This window comes from Bos mutus, chromosome 18 (genome assembly GCF_027580195.1).
Source record: "Bos mutus isolate GX-2022 chromosome 18, NWIPB_WYAK_1.1, whole genome shotgun sequence".
NCBI lineage: Eukaryota > Metazoa > Chordata > Mammalia > Artiodactyla > Bovidae > Bos > Bos mutus.
Genome location: NC_091634.1, coordinates 20,094,950 through 20,111,344, shown reverse-complemented (window position 1 = coordinate 20,111,344; position 16,395 = coordinate 20,094,950). Strand labels below are relative to the sequence as shown.

General features: G+C 49.5%; 1 long non-coding RNA gene across 1 annotated transcript in view; it reads right to left on the bottom strand.

The window, feature by feature from the left end:
- Nucleotides 1-610: 610 nt before the first annotated feature.
- The window catches only part of LOC138991675 (uncharacterized), a 79,991-nt gene continuing 64,206 nt past the window's right edge, over nt 611-16,395 (bottom strand). The window contains exon 3 of the long non-coding RNA XR_011467543.1: nt 611-2,197. This is a non-coding gene — a long non-coding RNA (uncharacterized lncRNA). The remainder of the gene's footprint in view (nt 2,198-16,395) is intronic.

Here is a 16,395-nt window from a genome sequence, read left to right as displayed (position 1 = left end):
TCTTTGCCAGCTGAGCCAGTCACCATAGTCTCCACAAAAATACAAAGAAAAGCAAATACTGCACCTCAGGAAATGCAGAGCAAAAGCAGCATCTCCAACACGTGACGCAGCAGCTCCTGGAATTGGGGCCCGTGAGCATTACAGTCACTGGGTCCCCCTTCACCATCCTTCACCCCTGATGGAGCTCCCTGGTGGAGCTCAGCCTCTGAGCCTACAAAATGAACGCTAATTTGAAAGTCAAAGTCCTTTTTGCAAAAGAACTGACATTCTGAGATAAAGTTCAGACTTAATATACTGAGTCTTGGCGATATTGTATGTTGACAGGATAAGCTGTCTTTAATATTTCTGCTTTAAAAATTACCAACAACTGTTCAAGTTCAGATCGGAACATGTTTTGCTCTGCCTGAACGGTACCCAAGTTAGATAAAGTTCAAGTCTCCTCTTCAGAGACTCATGACTTGCAGGCAGTGTCGTGGAGAGGCGGGGCTGTGTCACTCAGCCCTGCCGGCTAATCGGGAGATCTGGGTCCCGCCCAGCCCACCCTACTCACTCCATGGTGACAGACAACTCTGGACAAGGGGCCCTCTCCACAGGCAACACACGAGGTACACCAGAATCTCCAGGGCTCTCATACCCAGAGCCAGATGGAAACAGAAGGAAACAGGCTGGCATACTCTCTGTCCCCATCTGAAGTCCCACATCCCCAGGGAACTATATCCCTGCATTCCTGCTCCCATTCCAGGCTCTGACCAGTTTACACACACCCATCTGGACTAAGAAGGACAGCTTGACCTCCCGGCTGGAAAGCCATGGACCTCTCCCACTCTGTTCCTACAAGGCAGCAGAGCACTCTCCCCCTTGTCCAGCAGAGCCGACTCCCAGCCCAGCACAGCAGGCTCCATACCTCTAACGGAATGAAAATAAAGCTCCCTTAAGCAGGGAAAGAAGGGAGGGATTTCTGACTATCCCTTCTCTGGGGAGCCTGAGCTAGTGGCCTCAGTGGCAACTGGCTTCCTCAAGAGGGAAGGGAAGGAAACCTGCCTGAATGATTCTTCCCAGGAAATGTAGAAAGGGAGGGAGGAGAACAGGTACCTGGGGAAAGAACATTCCTGAAGGGCTGCAGATAGAACAGGAGAAGGGGAGGGACAAGGAGACGGGTGTATGTATGCCTGTGTCTTTCAATCAGGCAGTTCAATCTCAGGTTATTTTATTTGACAAATAAAACTAAACTGCATATTTATGGACTAATGATGTGAGATATTGCTCTTTTACTCAAATCCACTGCTGTTTAAAGACTAACTGTAAATATTCCTGGGACTTTGCGCAGTTTTGTGTGGCAGAGGGAGTCGGCCCCAAGCACGATCTGGCAGCTCTGATGACAACAGCGCTGCCTCAAGGTCAGGGTCATGATTTCACCTCCTTAAGAAAACTCAGCTATGGAGAGTATCTCCTCTCGTAGGCCTCAGAATCATGTGTTCTTTCAGGAGTGACCCAGTGTCAGGCTGTCTGCTGGGCTTAGGGCTTCAGAGCTGGCTAGAGAACACTAGACGCTGGTCCTGATGGTCAGCCATCAGGAGTCGTCATTTCCTAGGACAGAGAAGACATACATAACCATTCCACACCCGGAGCTGAGTCAGATACCCCTTTCCTGCCCCTCGCCATAGGCTGATGGGCACCCATCATGAGTGAGGGCAGTTTGGTAACTGTCCATCCAATACAAGTGAAGGGCTGATCAGTTCAGTTCAGTCACTCAGTTGTGTCCGACTCTTTGTGACCCCACGGACTGCAGCATGCCAGGCCTCCCTGTCCATCACCAACTCCCGGAGTTTACCCAAATTCATGTCCATCAAGTTGGCGATGCCATCCAACCATCTCATCCTCTGCCATCCCCTTCTCCTCCTGCCTTCAATCTTGCCCAGCATCAGGGTCTTTTCCAATGAGTCAGTTGTTCACACCAGGTGGCCAAAGTATTGGAGCTTCAGCTTCAGCATCAGTCCTTCCAATGAATCTTCAGGACTGTTTTCCTTTAGGATGGACTGGTTGGATCTCTTTGCAGTCCATAGGCTTATAGTTACAGCCATAATGTGTTCTTTATCATTTGATTTCATGGCATTTGCCACCAAAATCAGGAGCAGGAGATGGAGGCCACTTGAGAAGAAAGATCTCCTTGTCTCTTGTCTCTCCAGGGAGGAAAGAGCTGTGGGCAGTAGAGAACAGGTTAGAGCTGGCAGAGGGGGTGGGGGTCCCAATTGGTCCCTGCATTCTACCCAGAGGATACTGAGCCAGTGGGTGGGAGTGGGCAAAGGAGAAGGCTGTCCCTGGAACTGAATGGAGGCAGGTGGGACCAGGGGGATGTAAGGTTCTCAGACTTCAGAGGGGGGCTGAGTGTGCTGCCTCCCAGTTTCCATGAGGCCCAGGCGGTCAAAGCAGGCTGTGTGCTCAGGAGGCTGTGGCAGAATAAAGCCCCCTGGTGAACCCATGGGTCACCTCTCTATGGGCTAGAACTGACCTTGTCCAAAGAGGGGGCACTGGGGTGGGGAGGGGTCACACAGGAAAAGTCCCAGGAAGACTCAGCCTCAGGAAGACACCAGGTAAATGGGAGTGGCTCTCATGGAAGCACCATACCACATGGGCCTGAATATTCATTGGAAGGACGGATGCTGAAGCTGAAGCTCCAATATTTTGTTCACCTGATGCAAAGAGCTGACTCATTTGAAAAGACCCTGATTCTGGAAAAGACTGAAGGTAGGAGCAGAAAGGGATGACAGAGGACGAGATGGTTGGATGGCATCACCGACTCAATGGACATGAGTTTGAGCAAGTTCCGGGAGACAGTGAAGGACAGGGAAGCCTGGCATGCTGCAGTCCATGGGTTGGCAAAGAATCAGACACGACTTAGTGACTAAACAACAAGGATAATAACTCACGGAAGCACCAAACCGTGTGGGCCCTCTGCAGAATGTCTCCCAGCTGAGAGATGGCCCAGGCCAGCCATCACTCAAACAGAAACCCTACTCTGCAGAAACCCCAGCACCTCGGGCCAGAGGCCTGCACGTGGGTCGGGGCCTGTCCGCGGAGACGGAGGCCTCCGTGCGGCATTAACCTACAAGAAGCTGCCTCCATTAGCAGCTCCTGTTCAAGGTCTAATGAATTTTTATTGCCCATGGTGAGAAAGATGTACTTCACCATTGGCTGTTCCAGGGACAGCTCTGGTTTCTGCAGCTCCATTGGGCAGTCCTCAAAGATACTGTGCGCACAGCCCGGGATGCTGCTGGTACCCACAGCCTTCTCCCTTTGCTGGTCAACCTGAGCCATTGCTTATGCAGCGGCTCACTCAAAGCTAAAAATAACTGACACAGATGTCTAACTGCTCCCTCAGGTCCCTAGCCTAGGGCTCCTCCAAAGCAAGGTGATATGGGAAGCCTAGCTCTGGCCTTGTCTCCCAGGCCAGAGACTCATTTCTGAACAAGGTTCCTGCTTGCATAGTGTGCTTCAGGTACTGTGGGGCACACAGGGGAACATAACCTGGCCCAGGGCTCAGAAACAAGTCAGCAAAACCATGGCACTGCTGCACAGGAGGTGCTGGGTCCAGTGGGGACACAGGAGAAAGAGAAATGGGTCCTGTGTGGGTGAGGGGGCATTTCAGGTGAGTAAGATTTCAGTAGGTAGAGGAGGGAAGGTCTTCCCAAGAAGGGAGCATCACAAGCAGAGTTGTGGGTCAATGGGAATATGCACTCCTCGGGCTTCTGAGAAGAATCAGACAGAGAATAAAACCCACCCATTGGTTTCAGGGACAAGACCTACATGACCCAGTTCTGCCCACCTCCCCGGCTCATCTCCAACCACATGCCTCTGTGTTGCCTAAGCTTCCATCACACCAGATCCTCTTACCCCAGAATCTTTGCACATGACTTTGTCTGAATCAGCACTGTTCTTTTGGGATCTCTTGGTTGCCTTCCTTGGACTTTCAGATCTCAAGGCCTGAATAGAGCTGACCACCAAATTCACTGAGGTATTTTCTCCAAGGTTAGTCTGAAGTTATCTTGTTTGTTTACTTGTTCACCATCGGCTCCCCTTAAGCCTATGACCACTGTGAATGCAGGCATCTTGTCTGTTTTGTCCACTATCTTCAGAGGCTGGGACAATGTCTGCTAATAGGTAAAGATCTACCTGGGGAGTGAGCTGGGGAAGGGCACAGGTAGTTCGTTTTCTATTAGCAGACACTGACCTCTTTGTCATCTGGCCACAGGTCACACATCACCAATCTGGGGCTGGCCAACCTTTTTAGGAGTTTGTGAAGTAGTGTAAGAAACGTAGCCCAGGCAGCTGGGAGCAAGCCAGGGCAAAGGTGATGGGCTCTGTGCAGAATGCACGGGTCACCTTCCACTTCGGGATGGTCAGGGCAATAGAGGCCTCCAGACGTACACGCGGGGATAGCTGAAATGCTGGGGCTAGGCAGCTGATAGAGGAAATGTGCACTTACTCCATCACAAGCTCTGCTGAATGGTCTGACCAGGCACTGCTGATGGGGTCTTGCAGCTAGGCCTCCAAGCACCCGATCCTTTTGGAAAACAGGCTTCAGAAACAGGCCATGCACTGGCTTCAGGGCCACGGCCAAGACGTGCTGCTTGGCCACTGCATGGACTCCGGGGCCCATAGGAAATTAGGCTTAGACAAGCTCTCCATGTGGTCAGGCTCAGACTCACAGCCTCATCAGCACTGGCACACACCCGCACATCAGGGTGAGCACCAAGGGACCCCAGGGCACATAAGAGACTCTGGAACATGAGGCCCAGAAGAAGGCAAGCTGTTCAGGATGCAGCGAAGGACATACAAGGGAACATACAAGGGAAATCACAGCTTGTGCATGAACAAAGGGGCTGGGGTCACCTGTGGAGGAGTTCATGGCTCACAGGAACACCTGTTGGGTAAAGACTCTGCAAATCATCACATCTCTCAGCTGCCCTGAGAAACTTTTCAACACAAGAACTTTGAGCTGAAGCTCAACCACTTATTAGATGTTTTTCAAGATTGGGCAAATAATACGACCTCTCTTAGTGATCTACCGTCCTGAGCTGAAAATACTGAGGCTGTCACTACCTGTGTCTGAGGGTTGTTAGAGATTTAAGCATGGTCATTGTGCACTTCACTCAGGTCCCTGTGCCATCCCCTGCCCTCGGTTGGCACTCACTGCTGTTCACGTTGCGGCTTCTCCTGCAGTGCCTTGTCCACAAAACCCAGTGAGTCCTTGGATCTGATGGGTGAGTCCAGCTGGACTCATCCCAGCCTGGCTGAAGGTGGAGGATCCCCAGGTCACCCCACTCTGCCCTCTGTCCTAGTCCCTTCTCACCACCATCACCCCATGCTCCTTCTCTCTCTACATTGCTTGTTGCTGCTATTCAGTCACTCAGTTGTGTCTGACTCTTTGCAGCCCCATGGACTGCAGCATGCCAGGCTCCCCTGTCCTTCACTATCTCTCAGAGTTTGCACAAACTCATGTCCATTGAGTCGGTGATGCCATCCAACCATCTCATCTTCTGTCGCCCCCTTCTCCTCCTGCCTTCAATGTTTCCCAGTATCAGGGTCGTTTCCAATGGGTCGACTCTTCGCATCAGGTGGCCAAAGTACTGGAGTTTCAACTTCAGCATCAGTCCTTCCAATGAATATTCAGGACTGATTTCCTTTAGGACTGACTGGTTTTATCTCCTTGCTGTCTGTGCAAGGAACTCTCAAGAGCCTTCTCCAGGACCACAGTTTGAAAACATCAATTCTGTGGCGCTCAGTCTTCTTTATGGTCCAACTCTCACATCCATACATGACTACTGGAAAAACCATAGCTCTAACTAAATGTACCTTTGGCAGCAAAGTGATGTCTCTGCTTTTTAATATGCTGTCTAGGTTTGTCAGGGAGCCTTGAAAAGTTTACACCGTGAGAAGCTGATACGCAGAGCAGCAGAGCTCTAGGCTACACAAGAACACGGGAAACTCCTGCTCACCAGTCTTTGCGTAGTTGCCCCTCCCCTAAAAGGAACTCAAACATTGGCCATAGAAAGAACATTCCAGAGTCATGATTATCCAAGTCTCACTTGACCAGAGGGAGGGGAAGTAGGAGGGACCCTCCTCAGAACTCTGTGTTTGAAAGAGAGAAACTCTCGGGCTAGCGAGAGGCTGGGCTCAGGAAGTTGGGAGTTTCCCTGAGGAGGCGAAAGATGAAGCGTTTGTGTTTTGTTTGAATTGATAATGATGTCAGTTTCAGTTATGGGCTCATTACAACAAACCTGGGACGTATTAACGGCTCTTTAATTGAATTTGGAAATAAGAAGGAGAGTTTTCAACGGTCTTGTAAAAAGCGGATGCACGGCCCCCACAGCGACTGCCCGTGCACGCTGCACAGCGCTGGAACGCAGCGCCCCCCAACGGCGGTCCCTCTCAACACCCTCAGGTCCCCAGGTTACGCTGTGAGGCCGTCTATGTCCTTCTTGAGCTCATGGCGGGGTTCTGAGGAGAAAGTTAAGACCAAAAGGCATTCCCAGAGAGCGAAAGCAGGCCCCATGAGATGCCATGTTCTATTTTCTATTCCAAACCAGCAACGGAAGAGGAGCTGCTGACCGTCCAGTCCCAAGCTGAGACCCCTCCTGTGAGCCCCACAGGGTCCATGATGCATGCCCGATCCCCATCCGCCTTCCCCACCAGAAGTGTGGGGGTGTCCCTGGAGGCGGGCTGGGGGGTGGGGGTCCCTGGCCACATCCTCTTGGAATCCTAGGTGTCTGCCCCAGGCCCTGACACAGAAAATCTGAACAATCGTTTGTAAAGTGAACAAATGAAGGCATGACTCTGCACCTGTGGGCTTTTCCTTTTTCCCCCTCACCCTCTGCCTCCCCACTTGACTTGCTTCCTCCACCACACACTCTCCTATCAACCCCTATGCAGCCTTTTCCAGAAAACCCATGTTAATTATCTAGAATGTTTGCTTCTTGATTTACTCCAAGCCGACATATTGATGTGCTGTATGCATGCTCAGTCACTTCAGTCATGTGAAGTGCGACCCCATGGACTGTAGCCCTCCAGGCTCTTCTGTCCATAGGATTCTCCAGGCAAGAATACTAAAGTGGGTTGCCATGCCTTCCTCCAGGGGATCTTCCCAACCCAGGGATCTACATACAAACACACATCCTTACACATATAAATACACACATGCATGCATCATGTACATACAAATGTCATATCTGGGGGAAGGGGAGATAGATGACAGATTTAGCAAATGAAATTACAAAACATCCAGTTAAATTTTAATTTCAAATAAACAACAAACACTTTTTCAACTATTTTTAAATTATTTCTCAGTAGTCTGATATTCAAATATATTAAGCATTCTGTATTTTATCTGGCATCCTTGGGAGGAAGGCAGTTTTCTTCTTTTGTAAATCTGATCATAGGATTCACGCACTCTTCTCAGATCCATGGATAGCCCTCCCATTCAACAGGTATTTGCCTAGTGACTACTTTTTAATGGATACATAATGTTCCACAGCATGGCTCTTTCTCAATTGCCAGCAATTATTTCTACATTTGGTTAATGTGTCACTGTAGCATTGCTCAGCAAATCCCCATCCTCAACCAAAGGAAGGCAACATGATTAGCTGTGTCTTGGCTCCCTAAATTAGCTGCCCTGGCAAAGTCAGACCCCAAAGTCCACAGCAAGAGAGTCCATTGCTCAGAACAGTCATGAGATCCTGCAACTACATCAGAGGCTGTGGCTCTGAAGGAAGGACAAAGGAATTTTGATTTACCCCTATCCAACAAGGACCAGAACAATGGAGACACTGAAATGCCTGCCTCGGACTTGAAGCTCGAAATAGTCTCAAATGCAGAAATCCAGACTTGGCTCATTTGGCAAAACCCACGCCAACCTAATTATTGTGTGTGGCCCCTCCCACCCGTCCTTCATCACTGGTATCTTTAACTTCAACCTCGTTGCTGAAAACACAAAAATAAAAAATACATAGCAGCTCAGCTGACATTACAGCAACAGCACAAGCCTCATTTTACCAACCATTTAACTCCCTCTAAGGACCCCGCTCAGAGACACAGGCACGTTGATGGGAGCTGTACAAAGGTCAGTGATTTGGAGGCTCTTTCCGACAATTTGCCAGGATTTTGGCATTTGTAAGCATCCATAGGACAGCTCTCTAGCAAGCTGACCTTGACAGCGAATGGGATAAATAAACCTTCAATTTACCCCCTCCAGCTCTCCGCTAGCCGGGCCAGTCCCCACGGAGCCTTCACCTGTCCATATCGTTCAACTGCCTGCAACTTTCAACTGACGAACATCCACAGCTCCGCAGCCCAGTGACAAACACCATCTAACAGATAAGGCTTCTGAAAAGTCAAAGCCAATACTGCTTCCATTGAAAATTTAATGCCGGCTCCATCTTTACCCATCATTCTTCTGACTGTTGCACGTGTCCCAAGAGGCCCTTGAAGCTAAAGCAGTGCTCCATAACAGGTAATGACGTGGCATTTAATGATACTGTCCAAAGTGATCCCGGTCTTTGGGAAGTAATGTGCACTCATGTACCAGATAAGCACCGCCAGACGTACTGAGCTGCCGTATCTTTCACGGCCCTGTCACTAGATACGATGCGACACATCCCCGGCCATCGTACCTGCCACTCTTCCGACCCCGCACATTTTCAGAGCACAGCTCCAAAGCGTTCAGGGAATTCAGGCAAAAGGTAGGATGGTAACATACCCGTAATTAAGTATTCACAGCCTCTTTAATACTTCAGTGCTCTTGGATTCGCTACTAAAATCTGTGAATTATACCTCATTGAAAAATGTCCTTAATCGACTCTGACATGTTTTATTGGAGGCAGAAAAAATGTTTCAGTATGATAGATAAGGTTAAAAATGTTACTACTCTGATCATTTACTCTAGTGCCTGGCAAAAAAACTCCAAAGCCAAAAACCATTTACATCATTCATCGGATGCAAGAGAGGAAGAAGGGGAAAAAAAAAGCCTTATCTGACAGCCCATTTTAGCTGATGGGAGAAAGTGCAGATTTTCAATTTTCTGACAAAGTTATGTTGTTTATGTAGATAAGGGGGAAAACAACTGTAACATCACTGCAGCATGCCATGAGGCCTGGAAAGGGGGCTTCCACAGCAAACTATCCCCCAGGCATGTGGAGCGCTGAATGACCTGCAAAACCATACCTTCTTGCATCTGACCAGATCATGCAGGGCTCATTTTCCTCCTCAGAAGCAGCTGAGGGTTTTCAAACTGCCCCAGAGCCCCGCTGGGATGTGACAACTCTACAAGCACAAAAAGTCCTTTGCTCCCCAGCATGCCTTAAGAAGTTGCAGAGGGGACCAGAAACTTACCAACAGAGAGGCCTTTTAGAAGCTGACTTTTTCCACAAACATTGAGTTTTGCAGTTTTCTCTGCACATTGACTGGTACCAGTGACCCCAGAGGTGGGAATCTAAGCTCCGGAGCTCTACATACCTTTCTGAGGGATGACAAGTGACAGTGAAGTCGCTCAGTTGTGCCCCGACTCTTCGCGACCCCATGGACTATAGCCTACCAGGCTCCTCCCTCCATGGGATTCTCCAGGCAAGAGTACTGGAATGGGTTGCCATTTCCTTCTCCAGGGGATCTTCCTGACCCAGGGATCAAACCCGGGTCTCCTGCATTCCAAGCAGACACTTTAACCTCTGAGCCACCAGGGGATGGGTCCCATGCAATTAAACCTAGGTACACATTGGGACATCACCTGAAAATCCTGTTAACCCTTCCCCAATGTTCACTCCAATGCCACCTCCTTCCAGACCTCATAGACATGCTCCCCTAAGCAGACTCGCCTTTCTCCCATTACAACAGCCAAGATCTCGGGCACAGCACAGAGGCAACGGATTTGGGTCCTAACTTGCCAGCTGGAGACAAATCTCCTGTCAAGGGCTAAGCAATGACGTGATCACAGGCCAGCGACTGCCTCTCCATGTGCTTCATCTGTAAGGGGAGAGGATGGCAGGAGCCGAAGTGAGGATCCTCCAAGCACCGTCGCTAATACCCTGGTTACAGGGGCTGGCAGTGGTTGCTGTGGGAGGAATTTGGACTCCAGCTCTCACCAGGGAGAGTAGACTCAACCTAGCAGACTGACTGCTCAGAAACACGTCTGGTGACATTTTCCAAAAGTAAGTCTCTCTTAGGGCTTCCCTGGTGACTCAGCGGTAAAGAATCCATCTACAATGCAGGAGCCCCAGGAGATGTGCGGATGGATCCTTGGGTGTGGAAGATCCCCTGGAGGAAAGCATGGCAACCCATTCCAGTATTCTTGCCTGGGAAATCCCACGGACAGAGGAGCCTGGCGGGCCGCAGTCTATAGGGTTGCAAAGAGTCAGACACAACAGAAGAGATTTAGAACACACACAAGTCTCTTTTAGGCCAGTCCAAGACAGGATTGTTTTCCAAATAGACTCCAACCCTGTGGGACTGAAGTTCATTATAAACCCAGCAGATAACTCATCTGCTCAACCCATGTCTGAGGAAAAGCATCTCAACACCATGGTCCCAGATCAGGGTCCCCTGGGTCAGAGAGAGTTCAGGAACTTCACAAGAAAACTGGTTACAAATCAATTAATGGGATTAAACAGTAAGCAAGAGCGAGAGGGAAACACAAAAAACCAAACGTTGCCTCTTTCTAAATTCCTGGTTCTGGGCAGCCAACAAACACCCTTCCTCTTTGAGCCACGTGGTCAGAGCTCACGTGGCTGGGTAGGGCTTGCAGAGGTGCTGGTTTTGATATGTATAGGTGTCACTTCAGTGCCTCCCCTGACACCTCCCATGCGCAAGCCCAGAAGGCAGCATTCCCAGTGACCTTATCCCAATCCTACCTCCCAGAGTTGGAGGTGCTGCTTAGTAGCGATACCATTTATAAACTAGCAATGCTAAAAATTAGGAAATTCAAACAACAAGGTCTTACTTGGAATATAGCACTAGAAACTATATTCAATATCCTGTGACAAACCATAATGGAAAATCATATATATATATATATATATATCTGTGTGTGTAACTGAATCACTGCTGCGCAGCAGAAAGAACACATTGCAAATCAGTTATACTTCAATACAATTTTTGAGTGAAAAAAATTAGGAAATTCCACATTGTCTTTCAAGGGAAAAACATCAGGATTTTTCTAGGCCCACCTCCTGTTTCTATCAAAAGCGGGAAGACATTCTGCACCTATGGCCAGCACTCACCGAGACAAAATCACCATAAACCCAAGACACTGTCACAGACCAGAGGAAGTGAAAGCGACATGATGGCTAAATTCAATGTAGAATCCGGGACTGGATCTACAGTCCAGAAAAAAGGTGGGGGGGGGGCGGTGATGGTATTTATGGGGAAATGGGTGAAATCCAAACAAAATCTTAAGTTCAGCAATAGTAATAGACCAAAGCTGGGTGTCTTTGTTGTGACCGCTGTCTCTAAGGGATGTCAGCTACTAATGTTAAGGGGAAATTAGGGGAGGGGTGCATGGGAACATTCTGTATTGCCTCCGCAACTTTTCTGTAAACCAAAAATTGTTCAAAATTTTTAAATTTCCTTAAGAAAAAAGTCAAATGGAGAACAAAACTCTTAAAGACCACTTTTTTTTTAATTCTCTTTAAAAAAAAAAATGGGGTATAGTTGCTCTACAGTGTTGTTCATTTCTGCTGTACAATGAAGTGAATCAGCTTTCAAGCCAAGAAGATATAGTAATTGTAATCATTTATGGCAATGGCACCCCACTCCAGTACTCTTGCCTGGCAAATCCCATGGACAGAGGAGCCTGGTAGGCTGCAGTCCATGGGGTCTCTAAGAGTCAGACACGACTGAGCGACTTCACTTTCACTTTTCACTTTCATGCATTGGAGAAGGAAATGGCAACCCACTCCGTTGTTCTTGCCCGGAGAATCCCAGGGACGGGGGAGCCTGGTGGGCTGCCGTCTATGGGGTCGCACAGAGTCGGACATGACTGAAGTGACTTAGCAGCAGCAGCAGCATGCACCAATGTAGTAGCACCTAAATATATAAAGCAAATGCTAACAGCCAGTCCAAGATCACTTCCTATATATGGTCCACCTCACTTATCGGTTTGCTGCTTGGAGCCCAGAGCCTTTTGAACTCGGGACACCCCTCCCCCAATACCTCCTTCAACGGGTGTGTATATACTGTCTTCTGGGACTGTGAAGAAGGCTGAGCGCCCAAGAATTGATGCTTTTGAACTGTGGTGTTGGAGAAGACTCTTGAGAGTCCCTTGGACTGCAAGGAGATCCAACCAGTCCATTCTTTGGAAGGAATGATGCTAAAGCTGAAACTCCAGTACTTTGGCCTCCTCATGCGAAGAGTTGACTCATTGGAAAAGACTCTGATACTGGGAGGGATTGGGGCAGGAGGAGAAGGGGACAACAGAGGATGCGATGGCTGGATGGCATCACTGACTCAATGGACATGAGTCTCAGTGAACTCCGGGAGTTGGTGTTGGACAGAGAGGCCTGGCGTGCTGCGATTCATGGGGTCGCAAAGAGTCAGACACGACTGATTGACTGATCTGATCTGGGGCACATACCTGCCTGTCTCCTGGATAACCTGGTCCACATACAGGACTTGGGGTTCCCGTGGGAAACTGTGGGGACCCCCAAAATCTGGTTGGACCTTGAGGAGCAAGGGAAGGGGTTTCCTGGGACAGCTCCAGGGGAGACGACGCCCACCAAGCCTCCTGAGATAAGGATGAAGGACCCTAAGCAGAGCACCTGGGCACTCAGCCCAGGTAGGTGTGCCATGCAGCTTTCCCTGTGGCCAGTGTCAAGAAGGTGGGAGATATCCTCCACAGAACACCTATCACTCTGCGTACCCCACCCCGGGGTGCTGCTGTCAGAGAACAGACCTCAGTGTACCCAGTCCAGCAGTGTACTCTGTCCAGTACCCAGTGTACTCTGTCCAGCAGAGCCGATACCTCTATCAGAGGTGCTGGAGCAAGTATCTTACCTCTCCTCTGAGGGCAGGCCCCCCATTTATATCTCCCCAGAGCACCCACCCAGGACTGAGCACAGGCTCTCAACTCTGAGGATTTTTGCTGAATGACAAGTCCCCGCTGGACCAATCCTAGGGCTGAGGGTCAGTCAGCACCTGTGTGTGTGGTGGGGGGCTGGTGGGGGGTGCTTTGCTGAGCTCTGCAGGGAGCATGGACATGTTAGACCAGCTCTCTGACCTCCAGGAGATGACCACTCTGCCAGAGGGGTCATCTCCAGGTCACAGGACAGGTTACTGGAGGCAAACATCACCTGGGGGTGACGCCCTCAGACAGAGTCAGGAAGGGGCTAGAACACCAACAGGACTTGGGAGGACACTCCGGAGGCGTGGGAGGGGAGGTGGGCAAAGAGGAGGGAGGCAGATCCACACCCACAGAGCAGAGAGGGCAGGGAAAGGCCGAGGTCTGCTCGGTCGCAGAGGCAGTTCCTGAGTGACTGCAGCTTAGGACAAGCTGGGCGCCAGGGCGACGGTGGCTTCCCTGCTACCTCCTGGGGAGAAAGTACAGTCATGGCAGCACACAGAGAGCCCTGGAAGCCAAGGCAATCATCTAGGAACCGCTACCTCGGGAGCATCCAGGGACCACATCCCAGGGAGAGAGGGCACCATGGAGTCATGTTACTCCTAAATTCCTTTACTGTCCTGTGACCAGCATCACTACCATGCAGAGGGATTCTGTTTTTCAAAATGTCGATATTTTTAAAGGCAATCATCTCAAATAGAACTCAGTGCTTTTAATCTTGAGATTCCTTTATTTTAAATTTTTTACTATTATTTTTATTCAAATTTGTTTGGGGCCTCTGCCCCCTGACCTTGTAGCTGGCCACCTCTAGCCAGATCCCAATGTTTGGGTTTACAGCTCAGCTCTGCCTTCACCTTGGACACTGGGCACCCTCTGTGCTTCATTGTCCTCATCTGTGAAATGGGCATAATAAATCCAGCACCCACCTAGTAGAGTTGCCATGAGGCTTAAATGAGCTAATATGTGTCAGCTGCTGCTCACAAACCCTGGTACCGAGAAACCAGTCCTGAGTATAAGTGATGCACCCCATGCAGGAAATAAGCCTGGGAAATGGCCCCAGAAATATGCCGTGGGCAGATGTGGCTGGACATGAGACAGAGGAGAGCTTCCAGAGCCTTCTGTGCAAGAGTGACCTCACAGGGGCCACATTCCTGGGAAAATGGTCCCGGGGGTGAGGTTAGGTCACAGTGATCCCTGGGGCTAGCTCTTCAGGGCAGGCCCAGCCCAGGCCTTCACAGACCTGAGCCCCATCCTGGCCAGGTGAGAGCAGAGTCCATGATGAGGGGTGGGTGAAGTGGGGGGTCCGTTACCCAACCCCAGCCATTCGCCACGCCTGCCCCAGCCCAGGTCCCCCCCTCCACCGCACATCTCCACCACACAGTCCTGCCTCTCAAAGAGCCCTGTGCTTTGGTTTGTTTCAGAAATAGGGTCATAAAATGAGTGTATCTTTCTGGTTATTAATTTTCTGCCCTTTTTTTTTTTTTTTTTTTTTTGCTTATTTGTCTAAATGGAAGATGTTTTATTTCCTAACCAGCTGCTATATGAAGTGTGAGGAGCAATTTAAAACCCAGTTCTCTGTGTGGCTGAAACCCTATCAGTTGAGGCTGAAAAAAGGATTTTTTTCCCCTTGCTGGAAAGAAAAGAGACAGAAAAAGAGAAAGAAATAAAGGCAGGCAGGCAGGAAAGGGCCCTTGATTAAGTTCGGTTTATTGCTGCATTTACTCAAGTGATTCCCTTCTTGAGTCAGACTGTCAGGCTGGGCCCCCAAATGGGATTCTTGCCCCATGCTGCCAGACCCGGCTGCTACAACAGCAACACCTTGGCTCCTAGAGTTGCTACAACCTTTTGTTGTTGTTCAGTCACTCAGTCGTGTCCAGCTCTTTGCGACCCCATGGACTGCAGCATGCCAGACTTCCCTGTCCTTCACCATCTCCTAGAGTTTGCTCAAAGTCATGTCCATCCAGTCAGTGATGCCATCCAACCATCTCATCTCTGTTACCCCCTTCTCCTCCTGCCTTCACTCTTTCCCAAGGGTCTTTTCCAATGAGTTGGCTCTTCGCATCAGATGACCAAAGTATTGGAGCTTCAGCTTCAGCATCAGTCCTTCCAATGAATATTCAGGGGGTTGACTTCCTTTAGGATTGACTGGTGTGATCTCCTTGCAATCCAAGGGACTCTCAAGAGTCTTCTCCAGTATCACAGATTGAAAGCAACAATTATTTGGCTCTAAGCCTTCTTTCTGGGCCACCTCTCACGTCCGTACATGACTACTGGAAAAACCATAGCTTTGACTAGACAGACCTTTGTCAGCAAAGTGATGTCTCTGCTTTTTAATTTGCTGTCTAGGCCATGAAATTAAAAGACACTTGCTCCTTGGAAGAAAAGCTATGACAAACCTAGACAGTGTATTAAAACCACCTACTGCTATGTAACAATTACCACAAACAAAGCAGAATAAAACTCCATCCGTTTATTATCTCAGTTTCTGTGGGGCAGGGGGCATGGCTCCACTGTCTCCTCTCCTCAGGGTCTCACCAACCACTATTAAAGTGTTAGCCAGAGCTTCAATCTTTCCTGAGGCTTAGAGTCCTCTTCCAGGCTCACTGGGTATTGCAGAACCTTGTTTCTTGCCATGGTAAGACTGAGGCTCTCACAAAACAGGGGCCGCCACAGATCCCTGCCACGTGGCCTCTCCACCATGCACCAGTTTGCATCTTCAAGACCAACAAGAGAGCATCTCTGCTGTTTCAGCTCTGACTTCTAGATCCTCTTTTAAAGGGTTCACCTGATTAGGTCCGGCCCACCCAGGCGATCTCCCTTTTGATTAACTCAAAATTAACTGATTTGGGACCTTCATTATATCTGGAGACTCCCTCCTCTTTGTCACACACCATGTCCTAATCACAGGTCTCACTCACATTCAAGGGGAGGGAGGGATACAGGCTGTGCCCACCAGCGGGAATCACAACCATCTACCATACTGTCCTGATGGAATTCCATCCCAGCCAGGAGGGCAAGCCTGGGCAAGTGATGGCAGAGGTGGTGAGCAGGGGACAGGGTGCCATGGGAGGGCATCTTTGCTGCAGGGAGGACTTGCTGTGTGCCGTGCCCACCACTGCCTGCCACCCAGGAGCACAGCTCAGCCTCTCTCTGCTCACACATGCTCCTCACACATTCTGTGTGACAACTGGCAGTGGCTTATTCATCATTTCAGATTGCAACTTTCTGTTTTCTCAGACACCCACTTTAATACCCTGACATTTCTGTAGAGCCGTAACATTCTGTCAATTGTTTAT